This window comes from Schistocerca americana, chromosome 1 (genome assembly GCF_021461395.2).
Source record: "Schistocerca americana isolate TAMUIC-IGC-003095 chromosome 1, iqSchAmer2.1, whole genome shotgun sequence".
In the NCBI taxonomy this organism is placed as follows: domain Eukaryota; kingdom Metazoa; phylum Arthropoda; class Insecta; order Orthoptera; family Acrididae; genus Schistocerca; species Schistocerca americana.
Window position 1 is genome coordinate 1199215174 of NC_060119.1, and position 13057 is coordinate 1199228230.

Consider the following 13057-nt stretch of genomic DNA (forward strand, 5'->3'; position numbering starts at 1 on the left):
GCCCAGCTGCTATGGTCGCAGGTTCGAATCCTGCCTCGGGTATGGATGTGTGTGATGTCCTTAGGTTTAAGTAGTTCGAAGTCTAGGGGACTGATGACCTCAGATGTTAAGTCCCATAGTGCTTAGAGCCATTTGAACCATTTTTAGTTCCTTTGGCGGTTCTTTCATTTGTTTATATTACACTTTCTACAAATAAGTTTAAAAAAATAATGTCAGAGAGGACAGTCTTGTCTGTCACATCTCCTCGACTGTCCCGTTTTTTAATTTGATTTTTATACCTATTGAGAGTCGTTATGTCTCTTCTGTCAATCCCGATTTTATTCAGTTTTTCAAGCAGTATCCACAGATACCTACTGATGCATATGAACTGCCGAAAACTGGTAAGTATTTCTGAAAAGGTAGATTCTAATACTGTGCACCCCGTGCGGTGATGCATGTTCTATACTAAGCTGTAACTCTGACGCGTGTCAGACCCACAAACTGTGTACAGAATGAATCCCGGTTGTCGTTTTGGAGAAGCGCAACGGCGAAAGAAAGGGCCGGTGACGACTGCGAAGCACCTGCACCGTATTCGGTTGACGAGTGAGACCGGACGTACGCCGAGCAGGCAGAAGGACAGCTTCATTTGTTGGTCTTCGAGGACAATGAGGTTTCATTTCCGGCAGCACAAAAGGAGTCACCTGCGGGCACGGCCGCACCGCTGCGCCGGGTAGTGGATCAGTAACCCGATAGCCGGCCACTGCTGTGCAGGGCATCCCGATGCCAGCCGGGCCTCTGGCCGCCGGTTCCGCAGTCCTGGAAGCCTCTCAGGTGGCAGGAGGGGTGATACTCGGAAATGAAACGGGGCCCCTGTCGCGGTCACCCACATCGCGGTCAACCACTGTAAAACGTCCGGTTCGTTCAAAAGTAATGCGGCGGTTATCGAAGTCTCGGCTGGAGAAGTTAGCCTCTACAACACGGTTTTTTCTTCTTTCTCAGTGTACAGCTAGAGTCACAACCTCATCATGATTTTGAGGGGTGCTCCAGAAGTGGCGAAGAGAAAACACTGTTGAAAAGGCAGCGCAGGGAGTGTTTTATCACATTATTTGGTCATTATTTTGGAGTACACAAGTGTAGTCACTATAGCTACTATGAAAGACTACATCGCAACTGAAAATGTTGCGAATGAGTTCATTAACCACGTGCAATTTCGAATTTGTTGTCAGCCAATGACGGGAAAATTCGGTGCTACGTTATCCTGTTTGAGAACAATAACGAGACGAAATTAAAATGCGTGGATAATGCCATCAATCACGAAGAGAAGTCTACTGGATTGGGCATGGTCCTAAATCTGTGGACGAAATTTGTAAGAATCCGCATGCGGCTCACAGCGCTGTATGGTTTGTGAGAAAAATGAAAAACAGAGAACGAAACGCTTGAAATGAGGATGTTGCAGAGAGATTCTGAAAATTACGGCGCTGATGAGATGAGGTATAAGGAGGTGCTCTGTAGAATCGGTGGGCGAAAGACTCAAAAAGGCGGTAGAAAGCTAAAGCATATATTCATACAGGAAGGGGACTTAAAAAAAAAGTTCCAATGTGTGTGAAACCTTATGGGACTTACCTGCTAAGGTCAACAGCCCCTAAGCTTACACACCACTTAACCTAAATTATCCAACGGACAAACACACACAACCATGCCCGAGGGAGGACTCGAACCTTCGCCGGAACCAGCCGCACAGGCCATGACTGTAGCGCCTCAGACCACTCGGCTAATCCCGCGCGGCTCATACAGGAAGGAATAAATTCTATGATACTGGAGAGAATGTAAGGGCAAAACACTGTAGAGGGTTCCTATAAATAATGGTTCCTATAAATAATGGAGTTGCATATCGGCACAAGAGAAGAAATCAAAGAATTTTTGGTGGCACGCATCAAATAACAGGTAAGCTGGTCAACAAAAAAAGGTTTCATCGTGCTCTATGTTACAATTCACCTGTGGTTGGGACAGAAGGATTATTAGAAACTAGTAAGTTACGTAGCGACATATTGAAGTTAGATTATCCCATATCTTCTTGTCCGTAAGTCTGTCACATAGAAAATCAATTATTCGAGAAAATCTGCCTACCAGTTGCAGGTATAAAACCACTAGAAAAAATATAATAAACAAAAATTACTAGCATATAAAATAACATAATCGTGAAGATAAATTTCAGGGAGAAGCAGCTCTTGTGAAAAAAAAAGTGGATTTTTTTGGTTTCAATGTTTGTATCATGTGTGATTTTACTTGTAGTGTAGTGTTGGTTTATTACATTTTTATCCAGTGGTTTTGTACATCTGTTACACCTTAACAATTTTTTTCAACTGTGACACAAAAAATTTCATCAACAGATCCATGTACTTCTCAAGAAGATAATTTTGTAGTTGTTGAAACCATGTTCAATAATTGTTCATAAATCTACATACCTGCTACTGACTGCCTGATATTCTCAGATCATTCATTTGCATTCACCATTTTTGAATAGCAGCATTGTTGAAAGCTAAAACAGAAAGAAAAAATTAAATAGAAAACCCATTGAAACGATGACTAACTGAAACCCTCAGCTGCCGACAGGTGTTGTTGATATACATCGATGTGGACAGTTGGAAATATGTGCCCCGACCGGGAACTCGAACCCGGGATCTCGTGCTAACATGGCAGACGCTCTATCCATATGAGCCACTGAGGACACACATGATTAGCGCGACAGCAAGGACTAATCCCTTTAGTTACCCAGACAATAATCGGTATTCACGCGTGAGTGAATGAGTGTAACAATGCAGCAGATAAGTGAAACATTTATATTGGATTCTTACTAACATCATAAGTACAACGCAGACAGCTCACAGCATATGAGCCACCTTGCCCACAGGAGTGGGCTGATCTTAACGCTAATCTCAGCCCCATTATTGTTCTAGGCCAGTAGAAAAAGTAGTATGCCAATCCGGTTTCACTAGCATAGTGCATTACCAATAGCAACATTAATTGTACCAGGCTTGGTATAATCCTCGAGTTCATTGTATAATAAACCGAATGATGGAAACACGATAGCTGATTACTCACCGCTTGACTCTACTACTTAGGCTCCAATATTACCAAGTTATCGGATAAATTAAGATTTCAGTACGAAATATCATGTATAAATCTAGTGTTAGAAAACACCTAACGATACGTCAAAACTGTAATTACCATTTTTTATGGTCTCAAATGGCTCCAACGAAGGACACTTGACCTCCAACATTTTTTCAGGGTTTCGTAAGATGACACATATAGAGGTGAAGACTTCTGACAAACACGATTAGAAATATTTTAACTTGAAAAATCTTGTGAAGTAGATAAATTTGTAATTGACTACCATTATTTACCAAAGAGACCTTTGGAGAGAAGAGAACCACTTGTATGAATATCAAGAGCTCAGATGGCAACCCAGTTCTAAGCAAAGAAGGGAAGGCAGAAAGGTGGAAGGAGTATATAGAGGGTTTATACAAGGGCGATGTACTTGAGGACAATATTATGGAAATGGAAGAGGATGTAGATGAAGATGAAATGGGAGATAAGATACTGCGTGAAGAGTTTGACAGAGCACTGAAAGACCTGAGTCGAAACAAGGCCCCGGGAGTAGACAACATTCCATTAGAACTACTGATGGCCTTGGGAGAGCCAGTCATGACAAAACTCTACCATCTGGTGAGCAAGATGTATGAGACAGGCGAAATACCCTCAGACTTCAAGAAGAATATAATAATTCCAATCCCAAAGAAAGCAGGTGTTGACAGATGTGAAAATTACCGAACTATCAGTTTAATAAGTCACAGCTGCAAAATACTAACGCGAATTCTTTACAGACGAATGGAAAAACTGGTAGAAGCGGACCTCGGGGAAGATCAGTTTGGATTCCGTAGAAATGTTGGAACACGTGAGGCAATACTAACCTTACGACTTATCTTAGAAGAAAGATTAAGAAAAGGCAAACCTACGTTTCTAGCATTTGTAGACTTAGAGAAAGCTTTTGACAACGTTAACTGGAATACTCTCTTTCAAATTCTGAAGGTGGCAGGGGTAAAATACAGGGAGCGAAAGGCTATTTACAATTTGTACAGAAACCAGATGCCAGTTATAAGAGTCGAGGGGCATGAAAGGGAAGCAATGGTTGGGAAAGGAGTGAGACAGGGTTGTAGCCTCTCCCCGATGTTATTCAATCTGTATATTGAGCAAGCAGTAAAGGAAACAAAAGAAAAATTCGGAGTAGGTATTAAAATCCATGGAGAAGAAGTAAAAACTTTGATGTTTGCCGATGACATTGTAATTCTGTCAGAGACAGCAAAGGACTTGGAAGAGCAGTTGAACGGAATGGACAGTGTCTTGAAAGGAGGAACATCAACAAAAGCAAAACGAGGATAATGGAATGTAGTCAAATTAAATCGGGTGATGCTGAGGGGATTAGATTAGGAAATGAGACACTTAAAGTAGTAAAGGAGTTTTGCTATTTAGGGAGTAAAATAACTGATGATGGTCGATGTAGAGAGGATATAAAATGTAGACTGGCAATGGCAAGGAAATCGTTTCTGAAGAAGAGAAATTTGTTGACATCGAGTATAGATTTAAGTGTCAGGAAGTCGTTTCTGAAAGTATTTGTATGGAGTGTAGCCATGTATGGAAGTGAAACATGGACGATAACCAGTTTGGACAAGAAGAGAATAGAAGCTTTCGAAATGTGGTGCTACAGAAGAATGCTGAAGATAATGTGGGTAGATCACGTAACTAATGCGGAGGTATTGAATAGGATTGGGGAGAAAAGAAGTTTGTGGCACAACTTGACTAGAAGAAGGGATCGGTTGGTAGGACATGTTTTGAGGCATCAAGGGATCACAAATTTAGCATTGGAGGGCAGCGTGGAGGGTAAAAATCGTAGAGGGAGACCAAGAGATGAATACACTAAGCAGATTCAGAAGGATGTAGGTTGCAGTAGGTACTGGGAGATGAAGAAGCTTGCACAGGATAGAGTAGCATGGAGAGCTGCATCAAACCAGTCTCAGGACTGAAGACCACAACAACAACAACATTTTACTCATAAAACTCAATGGGCAATTAAAGGCTATTCCTCTTCGAGAAAATAGCAGAGAATGAGAAGATTCGAAAAAGCGAGAAACTTGGAAATATCCGTATGATATCCCAAAGAATATCAAAGCGCTGTTTACACGGTGTTCTCAGCAAAGATAAATATGTACTATTTTGGAAAGAGAATTAAAGAACAAGGAGAAGAAACAAAACTATGCATATATAAGTGTATGTGTGTGTTTTTGAGTAGATATAGTCTCTATTTTCGAAACTTCTGTATCGAGATTTCAGGTAGTTTTAAAATACGACAAACTTTTTGAATCCTTTCTATCGTTGCTGTTACAACAGGTACCTAGACACTGAGTTCCTATCCGTATCAGCAATATCACGACATACTGTTACTGCCACAGGTCTTTCCACCGTGGGGTGACTTACACTACTGGCCATTAAAATTGCTACACTACGAAGAAATGGAGATGATAAATGGGTATTCATTGGACAAATATATTATACTAGAACTGACGCACTTTGGGTGCATAGATCCTGAGAAATCAGTACTCAGAACAACTACATCTGGCCGTAATAACGGCCTTGATACGATTGGGCATTGAGTCAAACAGAGCTTGGATGGCGTGTAGAGGTACAGCTTCAACACGATACCACAGTTCATCAAGAGTAGTGACTAGCGTATTGTGACTAGCCAGTTGCTCGGCCACCATTGACAGATATTTTCAGTTGGTGAGAGATCTGGGGAATGTGCTGGCCAGGGCAGCAGTCGAACATTTTCTGTGTCCAGAAAGGCCCGAACAGGACCTGTAACATGCGGTCGTGCATTATCCTGCTGAAATGTAGGGTTTCGCAGGGATCGAATGAAGGGTAGAGCCACGGGTCGTAACACATCTGAAATGTAACATCCACTGTTCAAAGTGCCGTCAGTGTGAACTAGAGGCGACCTAGACGTGTAACCAATGACACCCCATACCATAACGCCCGGTGATACGCCAGTATGGCGATGACGAATACACGCTTCCAATATGCGTTCACCGCGATGTCGCGAAACACGGATGCGACCATCATGATGCTGTAAACAGAACCTCGGTTCATCCGAAAAAATGACGTTTTGTAATTCGCGCACCCAGGTTCGTCGTTGAGTACACCATCGCAGGCGCACGTGTCTGTGATGCAGCGTCAACGGTAACCGCAGCTATGGTCTCCGAGCTGATATTCCACGCTGCTGCAAACGTCGTCGAACTGTTTGTGCAGATGGTTGTTGTCTTGCAAACGTCCCCATTTGTTGCCTCAGGGATCGAGACGTGGGTGCACGATCCTTTACAGCCATGCGGCTAAGATGCCTGTCATCTCGAGTGCTAGTGATACGAGGCCGTTGGGATCCAGCATGGCGTTCCGTATTACCCTCCTGAATCCACCGATTCCATATTCTGCTAACAGTCATTGTATCTCGACTAACGCGAGCAGCAATGTCGCTGTACGATGAACCGCAAACGCGATAGGCTACAATCCGACGTTATCAAAGTCGGAAACGTGATGGTACGCATTTCTCCTCCTTACACGAGGGGTCACAACAACGTTTCACCAGGCAACGGCGGTCAACTGCTGTTTGTGTGTGAGAAATCGGTTGGAAACCCTCCTCATGTTAGCACGTTGTAGGTGTCGCCACCGGCGCCAACCTTGTGTGAATGCTGTGGAAAGCTATTCATTTACATATCACAGCGTCTTTTCCCTGTTGGTAAAAATTCGCGTCTGTAGCACGTCGTCTTTGTGGTGTAGCAAATTTAATGGCCAGTAGCGTGTTTATAATGGGAATGGTACACTTGTACTTAGAAGGAACACCTTCCGTCTACTGTGCGGGTCTACTGCATCCATCGGACTGAGTTGCTCAGTTGGAGGCCGCAGGTCTACGATTCCGGCGGTCCGTTGCAGCAACACAGAATCTGGTCAGAAAAGCCACTCCTGGCGCTGCCGGTGTATTTGGTGCTACGGCGAGCGCGAGGTGGCTGAGAGCTAGAAAAGAAAATAACGCAGGCCTGGGGATGTCAGTGTGTCTCAACTTGCGACGACAAACTTTGCCGGGGGACCCCTGGCGAAGTTGGCATGTCAGCTCGGCGCGAGTTCTGCGCACTTCGGCGCCGCCACCTGTCCGCCGCCGCCTCCGGACTTCCTGCACTCGGATGCTTCCTGCAACTCCGTCCACATCCCTCCCACCCCCTGCCACCCACAACCCGTACCACACCTCCCCCGCCTCGGCAGCCGCATCTCCTGATAGCGACCCCGCCGCTACGTCGCCCGGGGGCGCTTCGTGCCTTGTACAGTAGTGCCATTCCGCCCTCGTCCACTGCCGTCCTGACCCGGATTTATGTGCCATGACACGGCGTCTCCGAGAGAGAGAGAGAAAAAAAAGAGCTGACACACTGGTGAAGCGGCTGAGCGCACTTTTTGTCAGGCGTCGCCTACAACGTGAGACTATCTCGTTTTCACCCTGTTCCTTCACAAGCATTATACTGTTTGCGTTAGTGACTATCCGTCCTCAATGATGGAGCGGTTATTTCGTTTCTTGTCCACTTTGAAAATGAGACGATTCGATTTCTTCTCAGCGTATCTATTTCACCCGGAAAATACCTCGCAAACGTTTCACAGTAGTCGTGAGTGATTCTTGTTACCGTAGTCTTCAATCTAAAGCCTGGTTTTATGATCCCATCCACGATACTCAATCCTGTACAACTGTCTCTGTATCCAAATTAACAATGCACACTGCATCTACTTAACCTGCTTACTTTACTCGTACCCTTGTCCTATTTTACAATTTTTACTCCTCACAATTCCTTCCATTCGAGCTTCAGGATGTATTCTTCCAATAGATTCCTTTTTTCAGTGAAATTGTGCCATAAATTTTCTTTCTTCTGCAGTTTGTTTTAGTACCTGCACATTAATTACTCGAGCTCACCGTCTACTCTTCAGCTTTTTTTGTGAATGTGAATGTGTGTGAAATCTTATGGGACTTAACGGCTAAGGTCATAAGTCCCTAAGCTTACACACTACTTAACATAAATTTCCTAAGAACAAACACACACAACTATGCCCGAGGGAGGACTCGAACCTCCGCCGGGACCAGCCGCACAGTCCATGACTGCAGCGCCTGAGACCGCTCGGCTAATCCCTCGCGGCTTTCTTCTGTAACAACACATTTCAAAAGCTGTGCTAGTCTGAACTGCTTATTGGCCACACTTCACCTCATTATCGAGGCTACACTCATGACCAATATCTTGAGAATAGTTATCAGAACTTTTAATTTGTATTTGATGTTAACAACTTCTTCTTTTTGATAAACAGTTTCGTGCTACACCTATTATGCATCTACTTTCCTCTCTATTTCGGCCAAAATCAGTTCTAATGATTTTTATGAACTAAATCGGCAATTTCTAAGTAGCATGTTCTTACTTTTTTTGGTAACAACGTTTTATCGCGTTTTGTGGTTTCCAAGGCATTGCTGAATGGTACAGCACTGAAGATGCTTCTCCCTCGCAGTTTATGTTCACGCAGGAATCCATCAACATTTTCATTGACTACTAAAATCCACCTTGTAAGGCATAAGAAGAAGACGCTTAGCAGCGAAACGTCGTCGTAAATTGTGGTAAGGGCAACCAATAAGCCACATGGCAAATAAAGGACAAAATTAAATTTTCACAGGTGGTGGCTGAATTTTTATATGAAAGGCACACTCTCAAATGAATCGTGAGTAAATTAACTGGAACGCTAATCAAGGGTAGAACTGGTCGCAGCTATCAGACTTCAGGTGCAACTTATACAATACATAGGTGGTGACCACGTTTGATTTCATTGGTGGACTTGTAAAGTTCACTTTCCAGTTTCCTTTACCAACAGGAAACCGTGTGACTCTTCCACGGCGTGCATTGTAAAACGGAAGTGTTATTCAGTATGAACAGGTCTACGAACTCCATCATGTACAAATTCGTGTACTATTATGAATATACGCTGAGAGTAAATGTTCAAGGGTACTACTTATTATAATATTAATTATTTATTTACTGGGCAGTAGGTATACAAGCATATATTACTGTTGCTGTGAACTGCAACGTATTTTGTAATGTATTATTCTGAAATAGCCTAGAATCAGTTTTCAGGAATATAGCCTCCTTAAATAATTTCAAAGCATGTACAGTGTCACAGAACCCAAAAGCGCATCATTTGCCACTATTTCGTATCCCATTTCCTAGTACGTTCATCCTACATGACGTATCTCTAAAACCTGAGAGCACTCATCATTATCACTAAATTGTGAGATGAACCAGTTTTTCCTGTTAGAAACGTTGAACAATGGAATATTTGATTTCTGGACCTTTGCCTGACAATTATGTACTCTGTATTCTATCTCTGTGTGTCTCCTGTTCTTTCCGGACAATATCTCGTCTTGCGACTGAACGGTGTATTTGCTATTACTACCACAAATATATTGCAATACTCCTGCAGACCTTTTCTTTTATAACCCTTAATGCCAAGCGTATATTCTCACGTAATTTTTCCTTCAATTTTTTCCCGTATACTTGCGTTTCATTTGGCCGCAGCATCGATCATTTCTCACCCAAGTATTCGTTTTGCCTGTAAAGGTGATCATAGTTATTCACCTTGAATTATTTTTGTTTCCAATGACAATAATTTTCTTAATAATCCACGATGTATCAACGGAGATTGTTAATAACGTCTTCAACTGCGGCAGTTCGCCATTGTCTTATTCATAATGAAGACTACTGTTGTTAATAAAATCTTCAGATTTTATAAAAGACTTTTTTATATTACATTGCAAGTGTATTATATCTTTAGCTTTGTGCCTCCTGAAACGTATCAGCGAAATGTTGGGCTGGTGCGTTCCATATTTATCGTCTATTAAACTATTCATGAGATATCTGTATGATGCTGTAACAATTAATGATAATAACTACAAGGATCCACTGAAAGCCACCTCACTTTCTTTCATTTAATTATTTAGTTGCATTTCATTGATTTAATGAATTTCAGCTCTCTGTAGCATTGTAGCAGTTGTGGTGGTAAACATAAAAGTGACTACTTTTGTTTCGTTAAAAACCATTGTTTTACCATTTTATGATGGTGTTCATTTGACCATATATCTTTGTCTTGTTTCCTTTCATTTCACTGGCCTATAGAATACACAGACTCAGCTTTTTCATTTTCCTTTTTCAATTTTATAACTTCCCATTTCCTTTACATTTTTGTCACAAGAGAGTTGTGCCTAATGCTTTGTCTCCTTATGCTGGAGACCTGATCATGACCTGTAACGATTCAGATATCGGTTTCAAACGCAAAGAAGCTCAGCAAGTTTGGGTTGTGGATATTCAGTGACGTCAAGTGGTATCTATGGGGTCCATTCAGATCAACAAACGACACGTCTCAAGGAATACATTTATTGGAATGGCAGACCAACTAAGAACGTAAGAGCTGTAGCTGTAAAGCCATATAATAACCCAGTCTCTAAGAGGACCGTTGAAAATTGCCCACCAGATTCGCATATTTTCCATTCTGCTTCGAAGAACGTTTGTTGGCACTCCACCAATTTCTGTCTATTTTTACTTCACTTATGCGTCATTTATTAAGATGTTCATGTTCCAAAAGTTTTTGTAACTGCGGATGAACAAAATTCTGTCATTTATTTCTTACATAGGTAAAAAAAGCACAATGGATAACTTCCACATATCATGTTTTCCTTCCTTCTTTAATTATGTTGCATTTTCCGGTCTGAAGTGAATTTTGCACTGATAAGCGTCCGCTTGTTGCAATGTGTCTTAGTACAACTGTCACAAAAACACAAAAGACACTGTATTTCGTGTAACAATGTTGTAAGCTAACCTCTGTGTGTCAGATTAATGTTACTGGTAATACACCAGTCAAGGGTGTCCTATTTTACAATGCAAAACAAGCGTCTTTCATATCGGGGGCGTAACCAATTGGAGCCTGTACTTGTCCACAAAATTTTGCTACGCTTATTTTTTACTTACCGTGCATGGTCCTTCGAAATACTCTCGCCCATAATTGATACACCGCTCCCAACGCCATTTCCACTTCGGAAGTAGTCTTGGTACGACTATTGCTGGGTTGCGGCAAGCACCGCCTGCGAATTTTCTTTTATCTCGTCTATCGTTTCATATCTTTCCCTTTTGAACGTGGTTTTCAACTCTGGAAATAAAGAAAAGTCCGCAGGAACAATGTCTGGAGAGTTCAGAGGACGACAGAGCGCAATGGTTTCGTTTTGTGCAATAGTCACGTACCAACAGGGATGGATGTGCGGGTACGTTATTGCCATTAAAGAGCTATGAATTCTCTCGCGACGTTTCAGGCCGTTTCCCTCCCACATATTCTCCTCGGCGTCGCAACACGTCCCGATAGTAGCACCGATTAACGGTTTGTTTCTGCGGCACGAATTCATGATGAACTAATGCTTCAAAGTCAAAAACCAGAAGGTGATGGGTACGAAACTCATTGAAACGTTGCGACAAGACGACGCCAACACTCGGCTGATAACCCGAGAAGAATTCATCAAAGTTAAAGAAAACTATCAGTATGGCTTTGAAATTTTTCCTGACCTGACGAACTTTCATTGGTCTTGGAAAATGGTAATGAAAGACACACAACACCCAGTCATCTCGATGCAAAGAAAATCCCTGATCCCACCGGGAATCGAACCCGGAACCCTGTGCGCGGGAAGCGAGAACGCTACCGCAAGACCAACAACTGCGGACGAAGTCTGTGGTGATTCAGGGAAATGGAGAAGGCGATTGATCTGACTGTCATTTGCATGTTACTTGAAAGGACTATGCAGTTGTGGAAGCAGGAATGGATGGCAGTGACAAACAATGAGCTACTGATTCCAGAATGAGATTTTAATTCTGCAGCGGAGTGTGCGCTGAGAGCAGTTGCCCGCGAAAGGCAAGGGCCCCAGTTAGAGTCTCTGTCCGACACACAGTTTTAATCTGCCAGGAAGTTTCAATGAGTTACTGTTGTTGAAATCAAGTTTCCGACTTTGACATTCCTTCTGCCAGTCACTGAGGCGAGTGACGTGATCGTAATACGTTTCCAAATTGGGTACTGGCTCTTACACATGGTTTCTATGTCTTCCGGGAGGACCCCACCAAAATTCTGTGATGCCTGTAGCGTGAAAACCGTGCCTTATGTTAACTGAGTGCGTTCTCTATCGTGATGAGAGGGCGGAAGGCAGTATCGATGGGGAACTGCCCTCCGTTTCAGCTGATGATGAGAGGAGTGTGGTCTAAGTTCTAATGTTTTGTGATTTGTCTGGTTTCCAGCCACAGCTTTTAGGCCGCAGGTTTCATTCTGTTGCAGAATGGCATGCTCATCTCTTTTCCTCCTACGATCGGTCAGCCACAGCCATCTGATATGTTGTTTTAACTCCGTCTATCAGTCCAACCTGTTTCAGTCAAAGTTTTAATCTTGACGTGATTTCTTCTTTTCCTGCTGCATAGTACGTGTATGCATGATCTGCCGCAGCTTTGTTACTTATAATTTCCGTTGCTGGTTTCTGCTCTTGTTAAGTACATTGTGCTGCCACTCGTCTCCTACTGTTTTCGACCGGGTGCTCAAGACCTCGCTGTTTGGCGCCAAAACCAACCATTCACCCATCCAAATCACATACTGTCATCCTTATGAACCCGAAACGTGATTAGTTTTATCACGCAATTACCAAGTCATCCATTTAATAGAAACCTATACGAATTGTAGTTATCGGTAGTTTCGTGTTCACGTTGACTGGGTCGTAATGGTTAAAGTGAAACATCAGGCGAGGAATGCTTTTACGTCACATTTATTATATACAAAGTTATTACATGATGATGTCGTACGGATATGCATTAAATGAAGGTGGAAAAGGATAAATTTATCAGTTTATACATGGGAATTCACCAGGTAAGACATAATG